This window comes from Schistocerca piceifrons, chromosome 2 (assembly GCF_021461385.2).
Source record: "Schistocerca piceifrons isolate TAMUIC-IGC-003096 chromosome 2, iqSchPice1.1, whole genome shotgun sequence".
NCBI classification, from domain to species: Eukaryota; Metazoa; Arthropoda; class Insecta; order Orthoptera; family Acrididae; genus Schistocerca; species Schistocerca piceifrons.
In genome coordinates this window covers 458,336,810-458,352,372 of record NC_060139.1, presented here as the reverse complement: position 1 = coordinate 458,352,372, position 15,563 = coordinate 458,336,810, and the positions used below count along the sequence as shown (strand labels likewise).

At 40.8% G+C, this 15,563-nt stretch overlaps 1 non-coding gene across 1 annotated transcript; it reads right to left on the bottom strand.

Annotated features, from left to right (window-relative positions):
- Window positions 1–13,930: 13,930 nt before the first annotated feature.
- Trnas-cga lies at window positions 13,931–14,005 on the bottom strand. Its single transcript has one exon. It is a non-coding gene; the product is annotated as a tRNA-Ser (tRNA).
- Window positions 14,006–15,563: the final 1,558 nt, after the last annotated feature.

The window sequence follows — 15,563 nt, the reverse complement described above, 5'->3', positions numbered from 1 at the left end:
AACATCGTTGTATAACAACGTGATTAATACATAAGCGTGTCCATTTCTCATTTCCATTATAGTCGTAGTGATGCAGTTCGTTGTGACTAAAAGCATTGCTTATTACAGATCAGACGTGACCCGTCGAGTAATTGGTCCATGTGCAGTTCGTTTTTTACATTCCGTGGAAGCTTGGTTGCAGAACCTCGGACGGCACATAGCTGGCGTCGATCCTTGGACAGTCCAGGTAAGAGTGTCCGTCACATTTCGAGAACATTTCATTCCCTGAAGTTCCAACCAAAATTCTTCCACCCGTCGTGTTGTTTTCTGGACAGGAACTTTGTGTCTATTTAATCCAGTTAACATCTTGAAGTTGGGTACTGTAGTAATATCACTAGACGATGCACGAATTATGCACTTCACATTTTCAGTTTTTTGCTGAATGTAGCTCACCTAAATGTTCGTAGTTATTAATCAAGGAAATCGTTCATCGCGTTCACATAGATACGCTGCATAATGAATGGCATTAACAGTTTCTTTCACATAGGTTTCCGCGTAGTTGCAGAGTTAGTAATGTTCGTTAATGTCCGTGAACAGTGGTTCACTATGCAATGTCTTTTTGGCACTCGTTTTGTTCAAATTTTTACATAGTAACAGTTACACTATACATCAGTTAAAAAAATAAGTAATTATACATACACACGTCACATATTTTCTTAGCATAAACATAATATAGTTGCACATAAGCATGTTTACATCATCATTACATCGCTATAGGTTATTACATTGTGTCACATTTGATTACATGAATTGCAGATATTTACATCCTCTTTAGCGGTTTTGCTGGGATATTATCGATGTTTTTTGTGATGTCATCTGAAATTAAGATAGGTTAGACACAACATTCATTACATCAGTAGGCAAGACCAGGCGTTTTCACTACTCAATAAATATTCAAAATAGTAAGAGAGAGAAAATGTTCGATTCCTCGCGTTTTGTGCGTGTGTGTAGAGTGTCTGTGTGGCCTTGACTACTGATAGATGCTTTTCGTGTTGAGAGATGTGCGTCTAATCTATTTCTCAAAGTAAAAGATCGCTTCACAGATGACGTCTGTCAGTTCGTCAGGTGTCACACCAAGTCAGTGGTACCTACAATAACAAATGTTCCGTGAAAAATTAATATGTCATCCACTGCTACGTAATCATAAATTTTACTTTAATATTCCGTCTTTCAGGTGGAGGCGCGCGCTGAAAGAAGAGTTCTTCTGTCTTCAACTGCGTCACTGGAACCGCTGAAATGAAAATTTCTATACTACTTATTATCTGTGTTGTAACAACAGAGTTTTTGGAGTTGCTTAGCAATATTTTGATGGGTATGACTTTGACATTATTCAGCATGAAATGCTCTAAGATCTCGGTGTGCGTATAGCCCAATAATTTTGTTAGTTCTAGGATGTTGTAACAGATACGCACCAGGATGCGGTATGTTAACAATTATATAAGGTCCTTCATATAGCAGACGCCACTTAGCGTTGTGTCGTTTGAGTGCTACAGATTTATGATGAGTACGAAGTAGTACAAGCATTCCTACCTCGAATTTTTGTTTTCTTTTTATTATGTTTCTGTGATGTTTGTTTCGTATTTGTGCGTGATGTGTCACAAGTCATACAAAAATCTAAATTGAAATCTGGATGGCTCAATATGTTAGCATTCACTAAAGCATGTTTAATTGTATTAAAGTCATTCTGGCACTGTTCCGACCAGATCCACACTTGATTCTTTCTGAGTAGATTTAGCAGATGTTTACTGTTCAAAAGTGGTTGTGGCAAAAAACGTCTGAAAAATGAACATAGCCCAAGGAATGATTTTAACTGCTTTTTAGTTCGAGGGCTAGGAAAGTTACTGATAGCATCTAATTTACTGGGATCCGGACGTATGCCCTGTGAATTAATGATATGTCCCAAATACTTTATCTTACTGCAACCAAATTTTGATTTTCTTAGGTTGGCTGTGACTCCAGCTTGTGCAAATTTTTCTAAAATTCTTTGAAGAGTGTCAACGTGTTCATTCCAAGATTGTGTAGCTATCAGTATATCATCTACATAGTGTGTGACTGTCTCAACTAAATCGTCGCCAAGCACGGTATCCAGGGCTGTAATGAATACCCCAGAGCTGACATTCAGTCCGAAGGGTAGAACACAAAACTGATAGGTTCGCCCCCCGAACATAAATGCAGTATATTTCCGAGAATCAGGAGTGATACCCACCTGCCAAAACGAATTAGCGAGATCTATTGTGGAAAAATATTTTGCATCTAGAAATTTCTGTAATTGCTCTTCTAAATTTTCAGGTTTTGTGTGAACCGGTAAAATTATTTCATTAATAGCTCGTGCGTCTAACACTAACCTAATGCTTCCATTTGATTTTTTGACAACAAGTAGAGGACTACAATAAGGTGAGGTGGATGGTTCAATGACCTTCCAGTCTAACATTTGTTTTAATTCTTGCCACACAGCAGGTCGTTGAGATAACGGTACGTTATATGTCTTATGGTAGAAGATCTTGTGAGGCTTAACTTCAATCTTGTATACATACGTGTTGATAACACCTAATCGTTTGGTAAAAACTTGTAAATATTTGGATAACACTTCCTGTAGTTTTATACGTTCATGTACACTGAGAGCTGTAGCTTCACTTATCTTATGATCAAGCAATGTTTTCAAGTCCATTAGCTCTGTGTCAGATGAGTGTGTTTGCATGTCTTGAATGTCATTGTCAAGTACTAACTGAACCTTGTACCCTGTACAGTGTTTGTCATGCTTTAGAGTTCTCCTGTCCAAATCAATAATAATTACCCTGCTTTTATCATTTAAAATACATTTACCTTTGGAGAAGTCTATAATGCAGTCCTTCTCGCTCATAATATCTATTCCTAATATGCAATTTGTCACAAGGTTTTGTACAACCAGGAATGGCCATTGTACGGTTCCATTACCTATTTTAACGTTTACAAAAACTTGCTTCGTAACCCTACATGACTTATTACCTAGTGCAGTAGTTATTTTACAGTTTTGGGCAGGAAACTCAGTCACAGGTTCCAATTCACACATCTTTTTATAGAAATTAAAAGACAAAACGCTCACAGCTGCACCTGTATCTAGGATAATAGTAGTTGGAATCCCACCTACTACACCAGTAGTAGATGCTAAAACAATTTCATTTGTGTTTAAACGACATTGTGTACTGTCTTGTAAAAGTTCATCTGATATATTGTTATTGTGGTTGTATCTTATAAATAAAACAGGTAGTTTTTGTTTGGAATTACTCGGCATATCATTATTCTGTTGTTCAAGTGTGGTGTCAAATAACTGATTAACATTGAAGTCGCCCCCCAAGAATTCTTCAGCCACGACCTGGGGCAAAGTAGTGACTGTTTCTAGTTTGTTGGATTATCATTTGTACTAGGTACTGACACAGATTGAGGTTGTGCATCAGGTGTCATTTCTATTATATTCACATTCGGATATTGCCTATTATGATCTCCAAACTTTTGCGGTTGTTGTTGCTGTTGCGCATTATAACTTACCTGTCGGTCGTAAGGTATGCTCCAATTTTGTCCTGGTGGCTGCTGTGGTAAAGCAGAGTTTGAATGAAAGTACTGATCGTTACGAGTCCAACCTTGATGCTGTCTTGGCTCGTAGTTATTATTATTTCTATTTCTGTTTGTGTTTTTGTTATTACCTTTGTATCCGTTGTTACCGTTGTAGTTATTACTGCGGTGCCTTTTGTATGGATTGCCGCATGAAATGTTATTACTGTTGTAACTATTGTTTGTATTGGAATACGCGTGTTGATTTTGATTTCCGTACTGAGACGGCATGTGAGTTTGCTGTTTTTGTTGTACTGCGTATCCAACTGTGGGCGCGCCAGAATTGTGTTGGCAAGCCTGCATGTTTTGCATACCACTAGTGTAAACATTGTGGCTGCTGTTTTGCCGCGCGAAGCGCTGATCTTCAAGTAACATGTCAACCGAACCTAAAGCTGTTAAAAAATAATCTGAATCGTCATCCGGGATATGTAGGAGTTTTTCTTTAATGTTGAAAGGCAATTTGGCCTTCAACGCACGGAGTATATCACGCGTTGCGACTGGTTCGTCTAAAAAGTGTCCCATGTTCAAGTATTTTTCAAAATATCTGCATAAGTTACCATTTTTACTGTTAAAAGTTTCAGGTTCTAAAATTTGTCTTCTGAGTCGCTCCTGGACGGATTGCGACCAGAATTTGTTCAGAAAAGCACGCTCAAACTCACTGTACGTGGTACATTCGTCAGCTTGACTGTATGCCCAGACAGCTGCATCGCCTTGGATGTAACCGACAATATATGAAATCTTTTTCCGGTCACTCCAAGTGCGTGGAAATGCGTTACTAAAAGATTTAAGAAAAATCACCGGATGAATGGTTCGTTTTTCTGGGATAAAAATCTGAAATTGCCTGTGTTTCATTAAGCTTTCATCTTCCTTCGCATTGTGATATGGATTTATTCCACTGTAATTACTGGTATGTTCAGCTGGCGAGTAATTACGATAATGTTGCTGTGGTTTACCATGATAATAGCTTGTGTTTGTGTTTCCACATCGTGGTATGTGTTGTAGTCGTGGTGTGTTTTGTTCTTGTGTATTTGTCGTGTGCGGAATGTGTGTATCATACTCGAATGTATATTGGTTTCTGAACTGTACATTTTGACTGATATTTTCGTTACATTCAGACTGTAGTTGATCGGTGAATTGTCTCATGGGTGCAGTGACGGATTGTACTGCGTCACTGATCAGCTGTTTGTTATTAGTAATGTATTGCGCTACGGAGTCGTGCACAATTGTTGGTAAATTTTCACGTAAGCATCTATCAAAATGTTTGTCTTTGTTCTCAACCCAATCATGAAATTCCTTATTAATATTTTGAAAATGAGCTGTGGCATCTGATTGTAAGATGTCAGTCAGGTGTTGTTCAACATTGTCAAATTTATTCTGTACGTCAGTAATTCGTTTTTCAAGGTTGTCATGTACTGAAGGATATGTTTGAATTTGTTCAGTAAGAACTTCACACGTGACATTAAGGTTTTTTACTTGTGTCTGTAAAAGTGCTACGTCAGTTGTAGTCTTTTCTTGTCTCGTATTGAGCTGGGAAAATTTAGTACTGAGTTCGGTCATCTGTTTGGTCAGTGTGGCGTCTATAAGTTCCACACGTTTACACAAAGTGTCATTACCTATCTTGATTGCTATGAGATCAGATTTGATTTCGTCATTTTGTGTTTTTAACTGTTCATTTTGTGTCTCTAATTGTGCCTTTAAGGTTGCCATGTTTTCGGCGTTCTGTTTCATTAGCATTTGTAACATGTCGGCAATGTTCACCGTTTGCAAGGTCTCTGCCCCCGCCGCGTCATTAGACGTGACGTCATGCATTAACATGGGCTCTGATTGAGATTTTGAAATTTTTGTAGTGGACGGCCTATTGTCAAAATTTTCGTCAACACTTGCGTCAATGTTTGATGAATCGTCACTACCGGTTGCTGTCGTAAAGTCATTTTCTAACACTTGTCTCACGTCCGAGTCGGATTGCGTCTGAATAGTACGTCCTTGCTGTTCCATTTTTGCGTATTGTTTTCTAGTTATTACCATGCCACACGTGATATATGTTTCAAGAAAATTTTTGACACTGATTTTAAAATAAAATGTAGTTGAGCATGAATCGCTCGTAGCAACAATGGCTGTCTGTTAATTTAAAAATATAAACTGAATTTGAGATTATTGGTAATGGCTGCTGGCCATGTTACATGATATCGTACAGAAGTCGGCCATATTGTACACTCGTGTATTGGTATTGTTGCATACGTTATTGTTTAGGGAAAAGTACTGAGAATGAAATTTATCACTGAAACTGTTATGCAGAAAAGAAACACTACAGAATTTACTGAAAAGCTAATACACTGAATTATACGTCTGGTCAAGCCTACCAATGCAAAGATGCTGCGTCTTACCTTATTTTGCTGGAAGTTTCATTGCGTCTTCCCGCAAAATTTCAGAATTGGAAAATATCTTCAGATTTTGTTATCTCTCATACATTGACGTCCAGGTCCAGAAAGTTGATTTTTTACATGAAACAAAGAGAACAATGTGACAAATGACAAAATAACAAGTCCGACACGCAGTCGCCAATATAAAATAAATAAAATAAATTAAAAATGTTATTTTAAATATGTTAATTATTCTATCTGTATGATGGTGATTGTGATTGCAATTGTATTTGCTTATCTGGAACGTGGACGTTTAATTATTCGGTATCAGACGCTTGACAATGGCTTTTTCGTAAAGGCAATGTTACTCGTAGTTGACCGTGAAATAAAACTGAATAATCGGACTTCGTAATTAAATCGTTTCCAAAGACTGCTGCGGTAGGTGCGGACTCATAATCTAAATCTCAATATTACAATAATTTGCCAGCCATGCCAATACGTCGTACAGAGGTGATTGTCTACTAAACATAAAAAAGTTACACAGTTAGTTAAATCAGATATATTCAATGAATAAGCCTACAGTTCATAATCCTACTTACTTTTATAAATATAAATTCTTTACAGAATCGAGTGCCTAGTGTGGTTGCAACTCGCAGTATTCTTCTATAACATGAAATATGGCGGTGTGCCAGACAATAAAATAAAATACGTGCTTCTCCCACCACTTCAACCAGAGCTCTCCCTTTCTTAATCAAACATAAGAGTAACGTAATTGTGCTTTTGTTTTATCAGCGACACAGCGCTGCAGTTGTGTGCCATAGGCTTTATTTATTTGTCACTGATTATTTATTTAATTAATATTTCGCGTTTCCGAGGAAACTCACGCTCGGCATGCAAATGTACCTTTATAGATGCATCACCATTGTTATGTACCAACGATGTCCACATCAGTCCAAGCGAAGTTTTTTCATTGTTTGGGCGTCCAGTTGTGTTGTTCCTGCGTTCTGTGACGTCCGACGAACAATGTGAAGTGGATATGCCGCCAAGGTGGCAGCGCCGTTGTGTTTATGCCCTACATCAAGGACAGGGTAGTAGTGTATTGCTGGCGTACACTCCAGTATTGTTACAAGTGGAGCGGTGTCATACGCCGCCTGTCATCTTCATCTCCATGTATGCATCTACATCTACACAGATATTCCGCAAGCCAACGTGCGGTTCATGGCTGTGGCTACCCAGTACCACCACTAGTCACTTCCTTTCCAGTTGCACTGGCAAATAGAACGAGGGAAAACGACTATCTATAAGCTTCCGTACAAGGCCCAATATTCATTATCTTCGTGCTCGTTACGCGAAATATGCATTGGTGGCAATAGAGACGTTCTGCAGTCAGCTTCAAATACCGGTGCCCAATATTTTCTCACTAGTGTTCCTCGAGAATAACATCGCCTTCCCTCCACGAATTCCCGTTTTGAGTTCCCAGATCATCCCCGTAATACTAGCGTGATGTTCGAACCTAACAGTAACAAATCTATCAGTCCGCCTCTCTGAATTGGTTCGATGTCTTCCTTTAGTACCACTTGATGCGGATTCCAGACACTCCAGCAGTACTCAAGAATGGGTCGCAGTAGTTTCCTGTACGTGGTCTCCTCTACAGATGAACCACACTTCCCTAAAATTCTCCCAGTAAACAGAAGCCGACCATCCACCTTCCTTCCTACAGTCCTTACATGCTCATTCCGTTTCATATCGTGTACATATTCAGTCGACGTGACTCTGTCAAGAAGCACACTATTAATGCTCTATTTGAACATTACAGGTTTGTTTTTATCGCTCATCTGCGTTAACTCACATTTTTCTACACTTAGAGCTAGCTGCGATTCATCACACAAACTAGAAATTTTGTCGTAGTCACCTTCTGTCTTCCTACAGTCACTCAAAGACGGCACTTCCCGTACTGCATCTTCATCAAACAACCGCAGAATGCTACTGGCCCTATCCGCCAAATCATTTATGTATACAGGAAATAGCAGTGGTCCTAACACAGAGGTCCTACCATACTTCCATGGGGCACTCCTGACGAGCCTCTGTCTCTCATGAAGTGATCACAATTTGTGGAAGACGAAAATCTAATTCTGAAATCCAAATCCTATGATCGCTATCATGTTTATATGTTAGCCTGAATCTATTTTCCAGACCCGATCAAATATTGGTTTCCAAGTGTCACTTGTCTAACGCCAATGGATTATGTAAATCTGCTGATCTGATATAGTCGATTATGTGAAGTGAGGTTATCACCGCCATCGTAGTTGTTTTCTTAATTTAATATTTAGTAGAGAGAGAAAGAGAGGGAGAAAGTCCTTCAACAAGAGATGTTTAAAAATCTTATCCATGCGAGATTGTTTTGTTACTCCTGCCAGTTCGAGCGTATTATGGAAAATAATTGTGGCGTAATCACTGGTTGAACATTATTATAATCAAACATTCTGGACACTTACAATGGTTAGAAATATTCCGAAAAGATAAAGACATGACGAATAATTAATAAAAAAACTTCGTGTGATCCACTAAAGCATTAAAATTAAATATTCTGCACCGAGCAGTGGAATAGTGTAGGGTATTAAGACGTATTCCTGACAGGGAAGCAGTTGTGAGTTCAAGAGCTTTGAAATCTTTATTTTTTATCTTTATCAAAATGGTTTCACTCATTATTTTCATTCAATTATTTTTGTTTATTTTATTTCTAATCGTTTACCTCGTCATTTTAATCATCGTATTAACTTTATTTGCCCACCACGTTGTAGAATGTAGATGGTTTCAGAACGTCTATGCCTCCCCTTCTCTTATGAGTTACTGAATGTTTAGAGAGTTGATTGCAGACGAAAGCGTTTGGCCGTAAGGGAAACTGGGTATGGCAATTTACGAACTTGCCTGCTAAAAAGAATAATATAGTTGTTGCCAGTTAGTCTTGTTTTGTTTCGTTAATTATGAAAATATTCCAGCATTTCTGTATTTTGTTTCGTTATAAACAGATAAAATCTGATTCTCTTGAAATAAATAAAGAAAAGCATTCGTGGCCCATTTCTGAGTGACAATCCGAGGTTTTGGTTTTTGAGTCATACATGAGAAATGAACGCTTAATAAAGCTTGTGTCACCGCCTGCGAGCACAAGAATGAAACATATAAAGGTAGTTTAATTAGACACTATTCCTCGCTACTGACTCTTTGTAAAATTTATTTATCGTTTAATGTGTGTGAATCTGTTTCATTTAAGTAAACCATAGGTCGCTTTGATTCTGAGGCTTCATTCTTCCCCAAGAACCGATGTAGTATGCCCTTTTTTCAACTATGTCCTCCCGCTCGCACATAACAATATGTTTATTTTTGCACCACATAAACTAAATCCTATAGACAGAATATTTTTTCTTAGAATTTCCTCACTAGCCTTGAAGTTCAGTTCCGCGCAACGAAAGCTGTGTAGTTATAGAAAATTCGGTACTTCTTTATAAACTGACGTGTCAAAAGTCGTGTGGTAGCGATAAGCGCATATACAAATGGCAGTAGTATCGCGAAGACTACGTATAAATGAGCAGTACATTTGCGGAGCTGTCATTTGCACTCAGGCGATTCATAGAATATGTGATTATGGCCGCACGACTGGAATTAACAGACTTTTAATGCGGAATGGTAGTTGGAGCTACATGCATGGGCCATTTCATTTCGGAAATCGCCAAGCTCGGGGGATCGAGGCGGAAATGACTGGCTGCACGCGAGTGGTTTTGTTTTCTGAATCGTCTGCACTCCTTACAGAATCGTGAAGGTTTGATATGTTAGGGACAGGATGTTCTTGATCCTATGTAAAGAAAAACAATTTCGTTATGCAAAATAATGGATGTAACACAGCAACGCCTAATACTATCATGAACATGGTACAAGCAACTTTTTTGGTTTAGACACTTCATTCTGTGCCCGCAGCTCGTGGTCGTGCGGTAGCGTTCTCGCTTCCCGCGCCCGGGTTCCCGGGTTCGATTCCCGGCGGGGTCAGGGATTTTCTCTGCCTCGGGATGGCTGGGTGTTGTGTGATGTCCTTAGGTTAGTTCTAAGTTCTAGGGGACTGATGACCATAGATGTTAAGTCCCATAGTGCTCAGAGCCATTTGAACCATTTGAACACTTCATTGTTTCCTTTTTTCGCTTCTTTTTGGACGTACACATTTCTGAGCTCTTTTATGAAACTTGATCTCAAATTTTGTAGCTACCTTTTTTATTAGACTTTGAGCCACAGTTGGAATATCGTCTATAAATTGTAATACCACATTTCATTACGGAAATAATGTGTCAGGTACTGTGCTGTGTGTAGAAACCAAAGACGTTAATCTTTGAATAAGGAAAGCGTACATTGTCATTGCACTATATATGATTTTTATTATCTCTGTTGTTGAATGTAATGTTAAAGACTCAGATTTTGTTCTTGCTCTGACAAACGGAACTTATAATTGTGAATATTACGTATTAGAACTCGATGTGTTGTGGTCTTCAGTCCACAGACTGGTTTGATGCAGCTCTCCATCCTACTCTATCCTGTGCAAGCCTCTTCATTTCCGAGTAAGTACTGCAACCTACATCACTCTGAATCTGCTTTCTGTATTCATCTCTTGGTCTCCCTCTACGATTCTTACCCTCCACACTTCCCTCCAATACCAAATTCGTGATCCCTTGATGTCTCAGAACATGTCCTACCAACCGATCCCTTCTTCTAGTCAAGTTGTGCCACAAATTTTTCTTCTCCCCAATTCTATTCAGTACCTTCTCATTAGTTACATGATCTTCCCACCTAATCTTCAGCATTCTTCTGCAGCACCACATTTCACAAGCTCCTATCCTCTTCTTGTCTGTTTATCGTCCGTGTTTCACATCCATACATGGCTACGCTCCATACAAATACTTTCAAAACAGACTTCCTGACAGTTACAGCTATACTCAATGTTGCAAGGCACGGCTTTCCGGATTGGGTAGGAGCGCCTGGTACCCGGCACGAATCCGCCCGGCGGACTTGTGTCGACGTCCGGTGAGCCGGCCAGTCTGTGGATGGCTTTTAGGCGGTTTTCCACCTGCCTCGGCGAATGCGGGCTGGTTCCCCTTATTCTGCCTCAGCTACACTATGTTGGCGATTGCTGCGCAAACAAGTTCTCCACTTGCCCGTGCACCACCATTACTCTACCACGCAAACATAGGGGTTCCACTCGTCTGGCGTAAGGCGTTCCCTGGGGGGCGGGGGTGGGGAGGGGGGGAGGGAGGGGGGGCGAATCGCACAATAACCCTGAAAGAATGATTCGGTGTGGGGCGGCGGAGAGGTGAAGTGGACTGCAATAGTAGTCGTCGGGTTGTGGACCACTGCAGCTGCGGCGGGGACGGAGCCTCTCCGTCATTTCTAGGCCCCCAGTTAACATACAATACAATACAATACAATACTCAATGTTAACAAATTTCTCTTCTTCAGAAACACTTTTCTTGCTGTCGTCAGTCCTCATTTTATATCCCCTCTACTTCCCCCATCTCAGTTATTTTGCTGCCCAAATAGCAAACCTCATCTACTACTTTAAGAATATCATTTCCTAATCTAATTTCCTAAGCATCATCTGATTTAATTCGACCACATTACATTATCCTCGTTTTGCTTTTGTTGATGTTCATCTTATATCCTCCTTTCAAGACACTGTCCATTCCTTTTAACTGTTGTTCCAAGCCCTTTACTGTCTCTGACAGAATTAAAATGTAATCGGCAAACCTCGAAGTTTTTATTTCTTCTCCCTGGATTTTAATTCCTATTCCAAATTTTTCTTTGGTTTCCTTTGCTGCTTGTTCACTGTACATGTTGAATAACATCGGGAATAGGCTACAACCCTGTCTCAATCCCTTCTCAACCGTAGCCTCCCTTTAGTGCCTCCTGATAACGACATCCTCCTGAGTGGTCCCAGCCCGGAGATCCGAGTGGGGGACTGTTTTATCTCTGGAATATTTTACCCAAGAGGACCCCGTCATCATTTAACCATACAATAAAGCTACATGCCCTCGGGAAAAATTAAGGCTGTAGATTCCCTTTGCTTTCAGCCGTTCGCAGTACCTGCACAGCAGGGTTGTGTTGATGGATGTTACGACGCCAGTTCAGTCAATCGTCCAGGCTGTTACCCCTGCAACTACTGAAAAGGCTGCTGCCCCTCTTCAGGAACCACAAGTTTCTCTACTCTCTCAACAGATACCCATCCGTTGTGGTTGCACCTACAGTAGGGCTATGTGCATCGCTGAGGTACGCAAACCTCCCCACTAGCGGCAAGGTCCATGGTTCATGGGGGGAGGGGGGAAACGAACATTATCATTGCATTACATCTCATTTTTATTATCTCTGTTGTTGAATGTAATGTTAATGACTCCGATTTTGTTCTTGCTCTGATAAAGACGAAGGGAAATTACAATTGTGAATATTACGTAACAGAACTCGATATTAAAGGAAAAAGTTATATTCAAGGAAGAAATAAAAGAGTGCTCATCTCTGACAAATAATTAGGTGAGACTCGAACGTAAATATTAATGTTTATAGTTATTCTAATTACTATAGAAAGATTCAGCAACGTTACGTCGACGTGGAGTTGGAGAGAAGCTGGGGAGCTTCAAGAACGAACCTGACAATAATAATGGCGACTGAATAACATACAACAGGAAATCTGCCACAGCTCTCAACCAACATATTACCACACGACGAAACACACACGAGCCAATGTTAGCTTCAATAGACATGTTAATACACTGAAAACCAAGAATACACGCTGATTTGTCTATAAAACCATAAAATGCAATAAAAGTAACAATATAAAATGTTTCAACAACCTCTTCGTACACCCTGCTTTTTATATTCTTCTGTGTGTAATATTCGTGGGTAATTTTCTACAAACAAGGTTGTTTGCTGCACAGTTTTATAAGATTTTCACTTTGATTAGTGGTCCGCTCCTTCACCGTACTGTAAGTGTCAAGCCACTTGTCACGTGAAAACCACAGGAAAACTCATGAACTTTATGAACATGGCGTAGCAGGTTGCTGCAGAAATCCGCACATGTTCGCCCAGCTAATGAGCTCGGATCGGCGGTTCCGAAAACTTCAGGTGACAGCCACAGCGTCGGGTCTCCACTAACGCACAGGCTTAGAAGGCAGACGTTCCAGAATCCGTCACTCCCCGCAAATCAATCAATCAACCAGAATCCTTCGGGAATATCCGTTGCCCGTCCCTAACACCCGTTAGTGTGTGGCCAAGTAATGCAGCTCTATGCGGCGAGTTCGGCGCAAGACACTATGACCAGTTCCTTTATCGTAATTTATTATTATTATTATTATTATTATTACGCCAAAAATGAATATCGAACAACTACGCGGAGTGGCCGCGCGGTTTGAGGCGTCATGTCACGGATTGCGCGACCCCTCCCGCCGAAGGTTCGAATCCTACCTCGGGCATGGGTATGTGTGTGTTGTTCTTAGCATAAGTTAGTTTAAGTAGTGTGTCAGTCTAGGGAACGATGACCTCCGCAGTTTGGTCCCTTAGGAACTCACACACATTTGAACATTTTTAAATATCGAACAGCAAATATCCTCTCAACGGCAAGGATCATAAAACATGTAGAAGAATAAAGATAGATAGATAGAGAGAGGGGGGGGAGGGAGGGAGAAGGAGGAGGGAACCGATACTTTGCTGAAGAAATCAGGAGACGGCATTGTATTACAAAATTTTACACAGGTTGTAAATACTGATTTTTAACAAGTTGTCTCTGAAATAAGCCAGTCTGAAGCCAGATTTGCGTTGGAAAAGATGTGCCTGGTGAGAAGAAGATAAATTTCATACGATGTGACAACAGTTCTGCCGCAATATAACCATGTAAATTCCAGGCAGATTAAAACCGTGTGCCGGGCCGAGACTCGAACTCGGGACCTTTGCCATTCGCGGGCAAGTGCTCTACCAACTGAGCTACCCAAGCACGACTCAGGCCTCGTCCTCACAGCTTAACTCCGCCAGTACCTCGTCTCCTACCTTCCAAACTTCGCAGAAGCTCTCCTGCATACCTTGCGGCGGAATTAAAGCTGTGAGGACGCGGCATGAGTCGTGCTTGGGTAGCTCAGATGGTAGAGCACTTGCCCGCGAAAGGCAAAGGTCCTGAGTTCGAGTCTCGGTCCGACACACAGTTTTAATCTGCCAGGAAGTTTCATATCAGCTCGCAGTCCGCGAGCACGCATAAGTGCCACAAAACGACGTGGCATAGACTCGAATAATGTCTGAAGTAGTGCTGGAGGGAATTAACACCACGAATCCTGCAGGGCTATCCATAAATCCGTAAGGGTACGAGGGAGTGGAGATCCCATCTGAACAGCACGATTGGTGGCGGGCAGAAGTGTTTAAACTCCTAAGGGAGTTTCTGGAGCCAGTCTGTAGCAATTCTGGACGTGTGGGGTGTCGCATTGTGCTGCTCGAATTGCCCAAATCCGTGGGAATGCACAATGAACGCGAATGGATACAGGTGATCAGACAGGATGCTTACGTACGTGCCGTCTGTCAGAGTCATATCTAGACATATCAAGAGTCCCATAGCACTACAACTGTACACTCCTGACACCATTACAGACCGTCCACCAGCTTGAACAGTCCCCTGCTGACATGCAGGGTCCATGGATTCATGAGGTTGTCTCCGTTGATGGGCGCAGGTGAGATGTAAGGCTTTGTGTCGTGCAGTCACCAAGGGTGCACGGCTCCGAAAGCGCATATCGATGATGTTGGTTGGTTGGTTCACACGCTGACACTTGTTGATGACCCAGCATTGAAATCTACAGCAGTTTGAGGGAGGGTTGCACTTTGTCACGCTGTACGATTCTGTTCAGTCGTCATTGGTTCCAATCTTACTGGATCTCTTTCCGGCCGCAGCTATCTCGGAGATTTGATGTTTTACCGGATACCTGATATTCACGGTACACTCGTGAAATGGTCGTACGGGAAAATCCCCACTTCATCGTTACCTGGGAGATGCTGTGTCCTGTCGCTCGTGCGCCAACCATAAAACCACGTTGCAACTCATTTAAATCTTGATAACCTGTCATTGTAGCAGCAATAAGCCATCTAACAACTGCGCCAGATACTTGTGTGGCATTGTGATGTTTTGTCAGAATGTATGGTGCTGCACAGTGAATTGGATTGCTGGCGAAAGTTTACGCCATTTATATTCGTAAAATTTATACGCATACAAAGTATTATGTATCAGAGCTCTGTCTTCATCTCATTTACGAGCACTTAAGTCAACGTGAGAGCTTATTAACAGATAGCACATGTGTTATCCTCTATTATGTTATAAATAAATATTTCCGTCCTACCCTACTGTCCATTACAATCATAGTACTATTTAGTAAGCTGTATGATGTCGACAGATGAAAAGATTTTACGATACAAAGCTTATAGGTTGTATCCTTGGTGTGCACTATCTTTGCTACGTGCACAGGCAGTATCTTTAGTAAATGTATTTTCGCGCCAACTGACTTAGCTCCACATGTT